The sequence below is a fragment of the Lynx canadensis genome, chromosome B2 (assembly GCF_007474595.2).
Source record: "Lynx canadensis isolate LIC74 chromosome B2, mLynCan4.pri.v2, whole genome shotgun sequence".
Taxonomy (NCBI): domain Eukaryota; kingdom Metazoa; phylum Chordata; class Mammalia; order Carnivora; family Felidae; genus Lynx; species Lynx canadensis.
The window spans coordinates 49,761,244-49,774,103 of record NC_044307.1 but is presented as its reverse complement, the minus strand read 5'-3'; the positions used below and the strand labels follow the sequence as shown (position 1 = coordinate 49,774,103).

At 36.5% G+C, this 12,860-nt stretch overlaps 1 protein-coding gene across 1 annotated transcript in view; it reads left to right on the top strand.

Annotated features, from left to right (window-relative positions):
* Positions 1 to 12,860, top strand: part of PKHD1 (PKHD1 ciliary IPT domain containing fibrocystin/polyductin) — a 486,267-nt gene that overhangs the window by 286,295 nt on the left and 187,112 nt on the right.

Below are 12,860 nucleotides of genomic sequence, written 5' to 3'. Positions count from 1 at the left end.
TTACTGCTACTCTTATTAAATTACTGCTACAGATCTTTCTTCTCCATGATAAGCATTTAAGATGAGTTCACTTTGTAGCCCTCATAATCACTTTATGAGGCACTATTACTATCCTTCTTTATCAGCCAAGAAACTGAGACTTAAAGACCATGAAGTTCATTGGTAGAGGGACAAAATTTGGACCCAGAGGTCTGACTCTGGAGCTCTTACATGGCATGCTAAGGATTCCTTCATTTTGGCATGAAACTGTGTTCTAAGTATTCATAGGTGGCTTTTTAAAAAGTTAACAATATATCTTGGAGATTCTATCATATCAGTAGAGAAAGCTATCACATCCTTTTGATATGAGTGATTTACTCTTAAGTGAGTAAAAATGCAATACGGAGAATTTTCCAGAGGGCAGTGTAATCTATGCAAGGTACTGGAGTTTGGTTTTGTCTAAATATTAATTTAGTAAGCAAAACCTGAAATCAGAACAAATTAAGACGTTGGACCAAACCCCAATCCCAATGGCAGAGTCAGTCTTCCTGGATTCACAGATACTAAGCAGCAGGAAGCATTTCACAAATATCCAAATGTAAAAATGGCAAAGATGCAGATAAATGGGAAAAGGAGCACTACATACCAAAATGTAAACTAAGGGACACTAGAAATAGAAAGTCAAAAAAAAAAAAAAAAAAAAGCAGACAGTTAACTTTCTCAAGGCATCGCTAGCAGAGGATACAAATTATAAGTCTGGCAAAGACAATAAGAGAAGAAAAGACTCAATTTCTCTCTCTCTCTCTCTCTCTCTCTTTCTCTTTCTCTCTCTCTCTCTCTCTCACACACACACACACACACACACACTTACAATTTTGCGTATAGTAAATAAAAAATATAACACATTTTTAATTTCAGTTACAATTTTTAAAAATGTTTAAAAATAATGAGTTCACATTGTTCAAAATTCAAAACAAAACACAAAAATACTCATTGGAAAATTTCCCTTCATCTCTGTCTTCCATGTGGCTTCGTTTCCTGAAAACAATATTACTAAGTCTTTGGGTATCCTTCTAGAGAAATTCTGTGCTGCATATACAAAAAAATTTTAAATTACACTTATATAGATAAATCTTTCTTTAACCATTTCCTTTATGTAAATGATAGTATATTATAAACTGTGTTGCACCTTGCTTTAAAAGATATAATTTGAGAATTTCTCCGTATTAATGCAGTAAATACCTCTTCATTTTTAAGAGCTTAATTGAAGCATAATTCACATTCCATATAATTCATCCACTTAAAGTGTACAATTCAATGGCTTTTAGTATATAGAGTTGTGCAATCATCACTGTAATCAATTTTAGAATGTTTTCATTACCTAGCAAAAAACCCCCATACCCCTTAGCAATCACTCCCTGATCCCTCTATCCCCCCCATCCCCAACCAACCTCTAATTTACTTTGTCTCTTTAGATTTGCCTAATCTAGAATTTCATATAAATGAAATTATACAGTGACTTTTTACACTTTGTATAATGTTTTCAAGGTTTACCCACATTGCAGTATGGAACCAATCTCTTTGTGAGATTGGCTAAAAAGACCCCCTAGTTCAAATATATTTTTGGTTTGATATGTGCAAATATACACACACATGTTAATAACATTAATAATTTCATGTGTTTCTACAGCCTTCATCTTTATTTAATTTTCATCAGTTACTTTAAAAAGAATCCCCTTCAGATGTTGTTAAGGTAATATAATTTCTTAGGGAAATACTAAGCCTAATGCCCCCATATATAGATTTATTTCACACGGGGTTTTGTAATTAGAGGTCATCCCTGACTGCTTGTTGGCAAGTGGAGTCTGGTGTTTATATTATATGATTTAGAGGCAAGCTGAAGGTGTGTCCTAACTTCACAATTTTTCCAGTGTATTTAATGTTTATGCTTTGTACCAACCCTCAGGTTCCTCTTGAAAAGAGGTGAATGTATATAGATTGCACGTGCTCCTATCTTCTATCCTTTCTCTATCAGAGAAAGTGCTTTACCTTCTCTCAAAGTTCAGCATCACCTGCTCTTCTCTGTGTCTGGCCTTGAAAACCCAGTCTTGCTTTTCAGGTACCTCAATTGTCTCTTTTCTTTTCCTATCTGCAGATTTCCCTCCTTCATTGTACTTTCTTGCAGCATACATTCATCTTTTTATATATCTATATGATTAAAATAATTCCCTTGAGCCCTCATTGACTTCCACATACTGAGTATTTTCTCCTCATACTGTCTTTTCTCCCTTGGTGATTCCTGAGAACATAAATTTGATAGTCATCAACCTATAGACAACATCGGAAACCAGTTAATCTTTTTGCTTTTTCCATGCATGAGACCCGTATGTCCAACTTTCAACTTGAGATATCCACTGGGAGGACTTACAGGTATCTCAAACTAGAACAACCCAGAGAGAATCCTCTGTATATATCCTCTTCCATTCCCAAGGCTCACCTTCCCAGCTGCCAGCTTGCTCCCCCCCCCCAGCTTTTCCTATTTCACTATTTGTCATCTTTTCCATTATCCATTGCTCTGAGTTGTTCTTGACACTTCAACTAATCTTGTACATTCTATTCCAAGCTATTTTTCAAATCTGTCTGCTTTTCTTATCTCTCCTTTCACCACCCTAATCATTGCATTATCACATGTTGGGTAAACCATTAGGATTCCTCTTACTCCCTTCCTATGGCTCTTGCCCTCATCTACTCTTTTTAAATCACAAATTGCTTATGTAATCTCCCTGCTTACTAGCCTTTCCTGCCTGAATGTTATTCCTAGGATAAAGTCTCCAATTTGTTACAGAGCCTCCAAAGTCCTGCTTGATCTCCTTCCTCGCCTACCTTTCTAGCCCCTCGCCTCACTGCTCTCCTCAAGATTCTACAGGCCCTGGTGCTGCTTTTCGGTCTTTGGAACATATGGGGCTGTTTCCAGTCTCTTGCTTTTCATGTATACTACTTTCTCTAGAGTGTGATATCCCCATAACATCATTCATTTTCCTTTTTACCATTTAGCTCAGTTTGTGCCATGTATTTATTTGTGTGATTATGGTTAAATGTCAATTTTCTCTAAAATATTTTAAGTTTTTGCCTGGGTAGCTCAGTCAGTTAAGCAGCTGACTCTTGATTTTGGCTCAGGTTGTGAAATCAAGTCCCATGTTGGGCTTTCTGCTGAGCATGTAGCCTCTTTGGGATTCTCTCTTTCCCTCTCTCTTTCTGCCCCTCCCCAACTCACATATGCTCTCTCTCTCTCTCAAAATAAACAAATAAACATTTAAAAATATTTTAAGTTTCATAAGAGCAAGGATTGTGCCTCTTTGCCTCACCAAACAGCAGAGCAACAGGTATAGAGTAGATATGCAATAATATATATTCGATATATAAAACAGGTGATAGCTAATAACTTTATGCTTGTTGTATGCCAAGCACTGTTCTACTTGTATATGTGGTACTTCACCTAATCCTTACTGTCACCTCCATAATGTATTATTGATCTTATTTTGCACTTGAGGAATGGAAAGTCATAAGGTAAGCAATTTTTTTCAAGGAATGGCTTATTTGGAATTCCAACTTTGGTCTGTCTGAATTCTAATCTGGTGAGGATTCCATTGTACCAGACTGCTTTTTGGGCAAAGAGTCACAGATGAATTGGCCAGTATATTTTTCCTACACTAATTCTTCATTAGTTAGGTACTAGTGACTGGAGCCTGGATAAAATGAGGGCACAGTTGAGAAGAGACTGAAACTATAGAATCATTTAGACCCTGGAAGTGTGTGCAGTGTAGGTAGATGGGACATGAGTGGGATTCTGGTTATTGGAGAGTTATGAGCAGATGAGAGCAGTGAGTTCTCAGGAATGGATGGGAACTAGAAGGAAGAGAGAAACAGAGTCTTCCTTACTTTGAAACATTACCTGAGTCTTGCCATGATTATTTTGGTGGGTATCAGAAGGAAATACTGAAAAAGATTCAGATCTACGTCTTACTTCCATCAAAAACTCACCTGCTCAGTCTCATTAAAATATTCACTCCTCTTTGTGGAGTGAGAGCCTTGTTTTATTTGTATTTGTTTCTTAGGCACATGTCAGTATCTGACAGCACAACTTGATAATATTTGCTAAGTGAAATGAATGGATGAATGAATACATCTCTCAGTCAATAATATTGCTTTTATATATCATTCTTCTCTTAGGGATTTCTGGATACCCTGGATATGAAAAAGGATTAACTCTAAAAATAGGGATTTCAGTAACTTTGCCAGGCAGCATGGAGACACTTTAGAGCATTGGGATTTTTGGCAGAGATTGTAAAATCTGGATGTTATTGTTGAAATACTTAGAATTGTGAATAAAAGTTCTAGGAAACATCATGGTCTCTGGGACAGTATCTAAATTCAAGGGGAGATGAATTTATTTTGGAACCCCCAAGCAAGAACTCTTTGCATTAAATAAAAATAATTTGTTGTAGTTTATTTAAAAATTTGTGAATTTTCATAAAATGTAACCATGGAAAATATGGAAATATTGAGAACTTTCACTATATCTCTACAGAAGTAATTTTTGTATTTATATATAAGTACTTTATGAATTTAGGAAATAAAATATAGGCTAGTTTGTCCAAAAATGATGTTTTGATACAACATATTAAAATATAGAATAGAGTTTATTTACTCAATATTTATTAATCAGGTACTATATTCTAAGCTTGCTCTTAAACATTAATTATATATTTATGAAATAATAGATATAATTTTTTAAAACAAATACATACAAACATCTTTTTAAAAGAAATTCAATAATGTTTTAGGATTTTTTTTTTTTACAGTTAGAAGAAAGAATTGAAAGCCTGAGGAAAAAAAATAGCTTAAAAAAATTAAAATCTCACCCTTTTCTGGACATACTGCTTTCTCTCAGTTCAAGCAGAGACATAAAGAGTGGATTAATTTTCAAAGAAGAAAATACTTGATGGGGGAATTAAATTCATTGAATAGAATGTTTGCTACATGGGCCTAAGCCTGAACAGCTTCTTTCAGGAATGAATCATTTATTTTATAGATATTGTTTTTTCTTCAGGGTTAAAGTGTGAAAATATATTTGTTAACTAGAAGTCTGTCTCATTATTTTTCTTAAGGAGACAAATAAGTTCTGTGCCTCCTTTGGCTTTGACATTAAGTGTAACAAGAAAAAAATGTAATAACTCCATCACCTGAGAGCTACTAGTTCATGTCTTTCCACGTATGTAAATATCCTTCATTACAAGGATTGAAGAGGGATTTTGTCCCTAAACATGATTAGTACAGATTCATCAGTGGTCTATAGAGTAATAAAATTATGTGGATAAAGCCAAACTGTATTTTAACATCTGACCTCATATTTAACAAAATGGATACTTTTCACTTTTAGATCTTCTGGGGATTACAAGGTCTAGGTTTTCTTTTTGGTACTCAAGATATCCAAGCCATCAGAGCACCATGGACCTTGTCTCCAATGGCAACACCAAGGAACATGGGAATTCAGATAGCTCCCTGAGATCCTGTTGTCATTCATTCCCTTTGGGTTATACACAGAAGTGGGATTCCTGGATCTTAGGGTAGCTCTATTTTTAATTCTTTGAGGAACCTCCTTTCTGTTTTCCGCAGTGGCTGCACCGATTTCTGTTCCCACCAACAGTGTACCAGGGTACCCTTTTAATTCCTTATCAATACTTGTTATCTTTTGTTTTTGTTTCCTTCCTTCCTTCCTTCCTTCCTTCCTTCCTTCCTTCCTTCCTTCCTTCCTTCCTTCCTTCCTTCCTAATGAAAGTTCTACTAATAGATATGAGATGATATCTCTGGTGGTTCTGATTGTATTTCCCTGATGATTAGTGATATTGAGCACCCTTTTATATAAATTGTTGTTTATTTGTATGTCTTCTTTTTTTTTAATTTTTTTTAACGTTTATTTATTTTTGAGACAGAGAGAGACAGAGCATGAACGGGGGAGGGTCAGAGAGAGGGAGACACAGAATCTGAAACAGGCTCCGGCTCCGAGCTGTCAGCACAGAGCCCGACGCGGGGCTCGAACTCACGGACCCCGAGATCATGACCTGAGCCAAAGTCGGCCGCTTAACCGACTGAGCCACCCAGGTGCCCCTGTATGTCTTCTTTAAATAAACGTTTATTCAGTTCCTTTGCCCATTTAATTTTTTTAATTTTAAATTTTTTTTCTTTAAATTCCAGTTAGTTAACGTACAGTGTCATATTTTTTTCAGGTGTACAATTTAGTGATTCAACAATTCCATTCAACAGCTGGTGGTTATTACAACAAGTGTACTACTTCAACCCCATCACCTATTTCACACATTCACCTACCCATCTCCCCTCTGGGAACCACTAGTTTGTTCACTATAGTTAAGAGTCTGTTTCTTGGTTTTCCTTTCTCTTTTCCCCCCTATGATCATTTGTCTTGTTTCTTAAACTCCACATATGAGATCCCAGTCACTCAGCCATATTTTTTAAATTGTTTTTCAATGTTTATTTTATTTTTGAGAGAGAGAGAGAAAAAGAGAGAGAGAGAGAGAGAGAGAGAGAGAGAGAAAGACAATGCAAGCAGGGGAGTGGCAGAGAGAGAGGGAGACACCGAATCCGAAGCAGGTTCCAGGCTCTGAGCTGTCAGCACAGAGTCTGATGTGAGGCTCAAACCCCTGAACCTTGAGACCATGACCTGAGGTGAAGTCGGAGGCTTAACCAACTGAGCCACCCAGACACCCCTCAGCCATCTTTTTAATCGACTGGTTGCTAGGGACTAGGAGGAGGAGGATATGGCGAGGTAGTAGACAAAGAATATGAAGTTCAGTTATGCAATATGAATAGATCTTAGAGATCTTCTGTACAGCAGAGTGGCCATAGGAAATAATACTGTTATATACTTAAAAATTTGCTGAAAGGCTAGATATTAGGCTAAGTGTTATTATCACAAAATAATAATAATAGTAATAGTACTAATATAATAAAAAGGGTGGGAGGTAACTTTTGAAAAAGATGGATAGAACTTATAATGATGGTTATAGATATATACTTATCTCCAAACTCATTAAAATGTATACATTAAATATGTACAGCTTTTTTATGTTGATTATATATCATTATATATATCATGATATCATATATATAATTATATATATCATTATTATATATTATTTTTTAATATCCAAGTTGGTTTTTTAAAATGGCAACACAAATTGGGTCATTCTGAATTCTTTGAGGTCTAATGGAGAGAACAGCAGCACAACACCATCTCAAGATTTAACAGATAAAACAAAGCCTGGAATGAGAGAAAGCACAGATTCTTTTCTATTTTTATGAAAACAGCAGCACCTTCTGGTACTTTCCTTTCAGAATTTGGGATTCAGAGGATTGATCTGATACAGTTGGTAGTTTTGCTTAAAGACCTTCCTATTAAATAGATTCAAATATTTTTGAAGAACAGATGGTATAGACTAGAGGAAGAGATAAACATTGTATGTTAAACATTTTATTGATCAATTAAAATATCATAATTTAAAATGTTGATTCTACTATGAGAGTCATGCATGTCTGTATGTGATTGAGAAAGACACAGAGACAGTGGGGAGTGGGATGAGTATTTATTTTCCAAAGTTAAAGCAGCTCTTCCTCCAACCTCCCTCCTTCTCCCCCACACACAGGCAGGCAGATGGTTTTTCTTCAAGGAGTTAGGGAAGTTGGCTTTCAGTCTTGAATCATGTGCCTCTGGGCACTTTGAAAACTGCCTCTTCTGCCTATTTTTAAGACCAGTTTGAAAAAAAAAAAGGTAAGAGTAGAATAAAGAAACCACCTGTGTGGATTCGATTTAAAAAAAAAAGGGCAGGGTATAAAGTGAGCAGCTCTTTGAAAAGAATTTAGTTATAGAACGAATGCAACCTTCCCTTCTAGCATTCTTTGTTCTGCTTTTTCTAAAAGGGAATGAGTTATTGATAAATGAATACCATCATCTCTGCATATTATTCTGCTTGACACTAATTTTCAATCATGTTAACCTTTCATCTCTGTGAAATATTTATGTATGAGAATTTCCACTGTTTTTGGAGTACTTCTTTGGACATACCAGTCATTCTCACAAATTGTATAGACAGAATATTGGATAAATCGTTAGATTCACCAAAAGCTAAGCAATCAGAGGAAAAAAACCACCACCAATCACTGTTTTAAATGGCATTAGCATGTAACTTTTCCATTAGTTCATATATTTATGGGAGATATTGTGGCTAAGGCTGAATGTAAAAACGATTATGTGTACTTGTTAATTATGGAAGGTACAGGAACATAACAAGCCCACAAATAATCCTTGTATGTCCTGCTCTGCCCTTGCATGCCATCATTCTCCCTCAGAAGGCTGAGCTGTGTCCAAAGTTGGTTGTAGGCTGTGTTTTTGACAATAGCAGGGTTGTAATGGAAACTGTCTTCAGCACCTAAGTTATGGGGCCCAATACAGTGAGTACCATACAAGTAGTGGGTCTGCCTGCCCTAAATTATGCCTGTTAATGTGACCCCATCATTATTCTCAGGATCTGTGCCCTTCGCCCTTGATCTCATTTCTGCAGGATTTAGACAAGTGTCAGACCCTTGGAATGCTACACAATAGTGACCTTGATTCTCTCACTTTGCTGCAAAAAAAAAAAAAAATGAGTTTAAATCTAGTGTTAAAATGACATGGAATGCTTTGTAACCAGATTAGTCCTAATACAAAAAAATCCCTAGCCCTCTGTCCAGAGGCATCTGGTTTTTGATTTGGCTCAGGTTTCTGGTCATAAGGGTAGCTAGTGCATGTACAGAAGACTAAAGCATCTTTGTTGTTGTTGCATTTGATATATGGGGAATTTCAGGTGATTCTTTCATAGCGTTAAATTTCCAGATATTATTTCTAAAGCTTTGCCCTTATAATTGTCAAAATACAACTCTTTAAGGGGAGAAAACAAACAAACAAACAAAACACTGCTTGGCACAAGATGCCAAAATAAAGATGGTGGGATGTTTAGTGTTTGATAGATGAACAAGTGGAAAGGGGGTGTAATTTGGAACCAAGAGGCACCACCCCAAGGCTGGTCCCAAACTCCTTTGGGGGAAAAAGCAGTCTTTAATTACATCTGGTACTCGTTAATTCTTTTTGGAGTCTCTTTCCAGATCTGTTCCCCCATCAGCCTCCCATCGAGCAACAGAAATTCCAGATGGTTCCCTCCATATGCCCATGCTCATTCTCTCAAGTAGGATAGATTGGTCACTGACAGAGCAGGATGGAAAAGCCTTGGTCAAAGCAAGGCAAGATGAAAAGCATCAGGCCACAGTTAATTTAGAGGTGGTCTATCATTCATGTTTTTTAGTGGTTTGTATAAATGTTACTGAGTGATTTTTTTTCTGAAATGTTTTGATTAATTTCATGGAAATGAAGCTACTTAAAGAAAGTGGCATATTGATCCTAACTTTCCACACCTGGGAAAGATAGAAATCCACTAGAAGCTGTCATTGTAGCTCAGGGTTGGTCAGTTTGGACGTGTAGCTGATCTGCTCTGGAGACTAGTTTGGAATGGATTCTTTTGCCTATGTTTCTTGTGTGGATAGCTGTAGTCTCTGTTATTATGGTACAAAATATCCTTGATACAAATATTTATAGGGCATTTGTTTCTTTCATCTTCACAGAAGTTTTTTTATTAAGCACATTGATAGAATTTCTATTTTGAAGTAGTTGGGAGTAAAGATGAGGTCAACCTCCATTTAATGAAAAAATATACAGTTGACCTTGAACAACATGGGAGTTAGGGTGCTGATCCCCCACCCTGTGCAGTCAAAAATCTGTGTATAACTTTGAACTCCCCCAAATGTAACTACTAATAGCCTACTGTTGACCAGAAGATTTACCAATAACAGAAACAATTAATACATATTTTGTAGGTTACTTATAATATCTATTGTAGTCTCACAATAGTAAGTAAGCTAGAGAAAAGACAATGTTATTAAGGAAATCAGAAGGAACATAATGGACATTTAAAGTACCATATTATATTTATCAGATACAGTGGATCCGTGCGGTTCAAACCTATATTGCTCAAAGGTCAATTATATTATCATTTCAAGTATATCGCATTGTACTTATTTGTTTATCTGTCCTCATCTGATGATGGGAGACATGTCTTCCTCATCTTTGAATTCCTACCACTCAACAAGATTTGACACATCATGTGGGAGGAAAAGAAAGAAGAAAAGGTGACTAGACAGATCCAGGCAATTTCAAAGTAAACTAAGAGCAATGTTTCTACTCTTGTCTTCATCCTATACTTCCTCTTGTATAGCTATTAGATTTTACATGTGGGGTATGTTTATGTTCTTTGGTGTTATTTTTGAGTATCTACTGTTCAAGGTCCTGAGCAAGTAAATGTAAGAATTGCAGCTGTGGTCTCTGTTCTCATGGAGCTTGCAATAATTAAGCTACCTGCGATTTGTGTGAAATTTGTTGGTATATTTGGAATGGATAGGGCAATCAAAAGGAGAAATTTCTTCTAAGAGGAGTATGTGATAAAGACCAAAAGGACGGAAATTGTCCTATTTTAACTGATAAGTATGTTAAAACGAAGCCTAATATCATGCTTTTGTGCGCGTGAGTGCTCTGTAGATGAGATAAAACATTTATTGAAGCAATTTAATCATTTTTAAAATCAGGCTTGGCAGCCAAATGTTGGTAGTTTGGGCCATAGGTTGGAATAGATAGGGGTTATTGGCATAGAACTTTTTTAATTTTTAAAGGTGCTTGCTTGAAATAATTTGCATCTTAATTTTGAAGTCATATTAAACTCATGAACTTCCAAAATGTGTGTTAAACCTAGAACATTCTCTGGATAGTTCACTCTTTTGTTTGAATGTTTTAAAAAAAAATTTTTTTTAACGTTTATTTATTTTTGAGACAGAGAGAGACAGAGCATGAATAGGGGAGGAGCAGAGAGAGAGGGAGACACAGAATCTGAAACAGGCTCCAGGCTCTGAGCTGTCAGCACAGAGCCCGACGCGGGGCTCAAACTCACAGACTGTGAGATCGTGACCTGAGCCGAAGTCGGAGGCTTAACTGACTGAGCCACCCAGCCGCCCGTTTGAATGTTTTTAAAGCACCAGAGATGCAATTGGAATATTTATTTATTTTCGTCTTAGGCTGATGGTTCATTTGTATCTGTTACCAATGTACTCTTGAGTTTAAGTTGTGTAGGGACCTAAACTCTGCAGATCTGGGAAATCTTTATTTAGCAACTGTATCTTTTTTTGTTATTTATTTATTTATTTATTTATTTATTTATTTATTTATTTATTTGAGAGAGAGCACAGACAGGGGAGGGGTAGAAGGAGAGGGAGAAAGAATCTTAAGCAGGCTCCACACTTGATGTAGAGCCCGACATGCGGCTTGATTTCATGACCATGAGATCATGACCTGAGCCAAAATCAAAAGTCTGATGCTTAACTGACTGAGCCACCCAACAACTTTATCTCTGAATTCACAATAAGCACAAGGGTTGTTAAAAATGGATTCCCATAAGAAAGTTACAGTGGGTGAGAAAGGCATAATTACACTAAGGACCAGCCCAGTGACAATCATCTCCTTACACACACTAATTATGGATGTGATTATAATATGTTTTAGTGTTCTGATATTAGAATGTATAGGGTATCATGGGATAGCAAACCAGAGACAGATTTCCATGGCAGGAGTGGTGGATCCAGTGAGGAGACTGGGAATATCTTACTAGCAGAGCTAAAACTTGGGTTGATTTTGAATGGGTGAGTAGGTGGTGGCTGTTGGACCACAGCCATACCTTGAGAACCATTGTTCTACTGTCCGACTGAGAGACAAGGGAAAGGAGAAAGTGCCTACTGGAGAGTTTATGAACCAGGCCTAGAGAGGTCACATTTCAATCCTTCCTATATTTTATTGACTATAGCTCAGTCATATGGGCTTCACCATATGCAGAGGAGGCTAGAAAAGATAAGTAGGGACTAGAAAAGACCCTATGAGAAATTACTTTGGTGGAGGGCAGGTCCTTTAGAACAGCAGGGTACATTGTTTCCTGGAATGAGACATGAAATTATGTTAACAAAATTCCTTAAAACCTTTACATGTGTCACTGATTATGGTACTTGAAATTTAAGCAGAAACATTTATTTGAGATCTTTAATTTGTGTTGAATTACTACTAAGCCTCAGAAAGTAACACTTAATACTTTGGCATACACAAAATATTTTCTGTTTTAAATAAGAATTTTTATTCATGTATTGCCTTATTGTTACTTTCAGACAAAAATCTTTGATTCTTTTTTTTGTGAAGTTGTATGGAAACTTTATGAAATGGGCGATGAAGAACAATGGTTTTGTGTTGTCAGAGGAGCTCTACAAGCATGCCAGGTTAATTGACAACAGTACCAGTAATGAAAATATCCAGCATTTCTTGAGCACACACTAGACCTTTGCTTTACACTGTAGGAATTAGGAGATTGAGAATTACTTACTAGTACTGTATAAGCACTTTAGATTTGTGAACTCATTTCACCCTCACAAGAACCCTGTGAATGAAGCAGGCATTTTTATTATTCCCATTTCACAGATTAGATAACTGAGGCACAGAAAGGTAAATGTGTTGGTTCATACAGTTAATAAGTAGCAGTTCTGGGATTCACATCCAAATCATCTGACTTCAGAAGCCAAGGTCATATCTCTGCTTCTCTGCCTCCCTGAAATTACAGTCAAAGTGAAGGGAAGGGCCAAAGGATAGGGAACTTTCCTATACATGTGCACTAAAGTAGGCCTGGGGGAGC